We start from the raw sequence: 3101 nt of genomic DNA on the forward strand, positions 1-3101 counted from the left end.
TCCTTCTTTAAAGGCAACATTGTTCTGAATTATGGGAAGCAGTTGAGTTCTTTGCAGAAAACTCTACAGAGATAAGACAGCCTCAAGGCCAGTGCAGTTGGGGATGTCCGAGAGGTGAACGAGGCCGGAAGGAGGAGCCGGGGCGTCGACCTGCTCAACATAATATTTGCATATTCATGTTGTATTTTATCCCCTGGGTCAAGGGAAAGACAGTCAGACTGCCTGGCTGTAAGTCCTACATACGTTGGCAGCGAGGGATAGCTCTTTTGACCCAGGGCTCTGTATTAGATTGTAACTGTCAGGGGAATAAACTTTTGAGATTTGAACTGATCGAATCCAGTCATCATTTTTGATAGAACACGCCTAACAGTTTCTAAAATCTAAGTTCATTTATTTCATTATGTTACAGTATCCACCTATTTTCTTCCGCTTATCCGGGGCAACAGTCTAAGCAGGGACTCCCAGACTTCCCTCACCCCGGACACGTCCTCCAGCTCCTCTGGTGGGACCCCAAGGCGTTCCCAAGCCAGCCAAGAGACATCGTCCCTCCAGCATGTCCTGGGTCTTCCCCAGGGCCTCCTCATGCATGAGGATGAACACCTCCCTAGGGAGGCATCCAGGAGGCATCCTGAACAGATGCCCGAGCCACCTCAACTGGTTCCTCTCAACGTGTAGGAGCAGCGGCTCTACTCAGAGCTCCTCACCCTATCCCTAAGGGTGCACCCAGCCACCCTATAGAGGAAACCCATTTCAGCCACTTGTATCTGCGATCTTGTCCTTTCGATCATTACTCAGAGCTCATGACCATAGAGGAGGGTAGGAACATAGATTAACCAGTAAATCTCAGCTCAGCTCCTTCTTTAACACAACGGATCGATACTGCAAATGCTGCACTGATCCACCTGTCAATCTCACGCTCCATCCTTCCCTCACTCGTGAACAAGACTCCGAGATACTTGAACTCCTCCACTTGAGGCAGAGACTCACCACCCGCCCGGAGAGGGCAAGCCATCTTTTTCCGGTCAAGAACCATAGCCTCGGATTTGGAGGAGCTGATTCTCATCCCAGCCGATTGACACGTGGCTGCAAACCGCCCCAGTGCCTGCTGCAGGTCCTGGCTCGATGAAGCCATCAGGACAACATCATCTGCAAACAGCAGAGATGAGATCCTGTGGTTCCCAAACCGAACCACCTCCGGCCCCTGGCTGTGCCTAGAAATTCTGTCCATAAATATAATGAACAGAACCAGTGACAAAGGGCAGCCCTGGCAGAGTCCAACATGCACCAGGAACAGGTCTGACTTACTGCCAGCAATGCGAACACAGCTCCTGCTCCAGTCATACAGTGACCGGACAGCCCTTGGCAAAGAGCCCCGGACGCCATACTCCCAGAGCACCCTCCCAAAGGACACCATGGACACGGTCGAATCCCTTCTCCTGATCCACAAAACACATGTGGACTGGTTGGGCAAACTCCCATGAACCCTCAAGGACCCGATGGAGAGTATAGAGCTGGTCCAGTGTTCTGCGACTGGGACGAAAACCACACTGCTCCTCCTGAATCCGAGATTCGACTATCGGTCGATTTCTCCTTTCCAGTACCCTGGAATAGATCTTACCAGGAAGGCTGAGGAGTGTGATTCCCCTGTAGTTGGAACACACCCTCCGGTCCCCCTTCTTATACAGAGGGACCACCACCCCGGTCTGCCAGTCCAGTGGCACCATCCCTGACCGCCACGCTATGTTGCAGAGACATGTCAGCCAAGACATTCCCACAACATCCAGAGACTTGAGGTACTCTGGACGGATCTTGTCCACCCCTGGAGCCTTGACACCAAGGAGCTTGCCAACCACCTCGGTGACTTCAGCCAGGGTGATGGACGTGTCCACCTCCGGGTCCCCAGTCTCTGCTTCTTCCTCGGAAGACGTGACGGTGGGATTGAGAAGATCCTCAAAGTATTCCTTCCATCGCTCGACAACATCCCCAACTGAGGTCAGCAGCTCGCCACCCACACAGTCAACGGTGTTGAAGCGCTGCTTCCCCCTCCTGAGACGTCGGACTGTTTACCAGAATCTCTTTGAGGGCGTCCAACAGTCCTCCTCCATGGCCTCCCCGAACTCCTCCCAACCCCGAGTTTTTGCCTCGGCAACATCACGAGCCGCGGCACGCTTGGCCCGCCGGTACTCATCAGCTGCCTCAGGAGTCTCACAAGCCAACAGGGCTTGATAGGACTCCTTCTTAAGCCTGAAGGCACCCCTTACTTCTGGTGTCCAACAACGGGTTTGGGGGTGGACGCGACAAGCACCACAGACCTTATGACCACAGCTATGAGCAGCCACATGAACAATGGAGGTGGAGAACATGGCCCACTCGGAGTCCATGTCCCTAGCCTCCCCCCTGATCAGAGAGAAGCTCTCCCGGAGGTGTGAGTTGAAGACCCCCTGACAGAGGGCTCTGCCAGACGTTCCCGGCAGACCCTCACGATATGCTTGGGCCTGTCGGGTCTGTCCAGCTTTCTCTGCCAGCGGATCCAACTCACGACCAGGTGGTGATCGGCTGACAGCTCAGCCCCTCTTCACCAGTGTCCAAGACATGCAATCGGAGATCAGATGACACGACAACAAAGTCGATCATTGACCTCCGACCTAGGGTGTCCTGGTGCCACGTGCACTGATGGACACCCTTGTGCTCGAACATGGTGTTCATTATGGAGAAACTGTGACTAGCACAGAAGTCCAATAACAAAACACCCCTCGGGTTGAGATCAGGGAAGCCGTTCTTCCCAATCACGCCCTTTCAGGTGGCACTGTCATTACCCATATGTGCATTGAAGTCCCCCAGGAAAACAATGAAATCCCTGGTTGGTGCACTGCCCCTCCCAGGGACTCCAAGAAGGCCTCTTGCACTGCTGTTTGGCCCGCACACCGGCACAACAGTGAGAGACCTGTCCCCGACCCTGGCCCTGTGGGGAAAGGCTCGGCCACCAGGCGCCTGGCCTGGTCGACTGGCTCCAGGGTGGAGCCAGGTGACATAACTGGCCTTGTATGTTACAGTATATGAATTATATATATATATATATATATATAAGACACTGGACGAGG

The sequence above is a fragment of the Periophthalmus magnuspinnatus genome, chromosome 10, assembly GCF_009829125.3.
Source record: "Periophthalmus magnuspinnatus isolate fPerMag1 chromosome 10, fPerMag1.2.pri, whole genome shotgun sequence".
Lineage (NCBI taxonomy): Eukaryota > Metazoa > Chordata > Actinopteri > Gobiiformes > Gobiidae > Periophthalmus > Periophthalmus magnuspinnatus.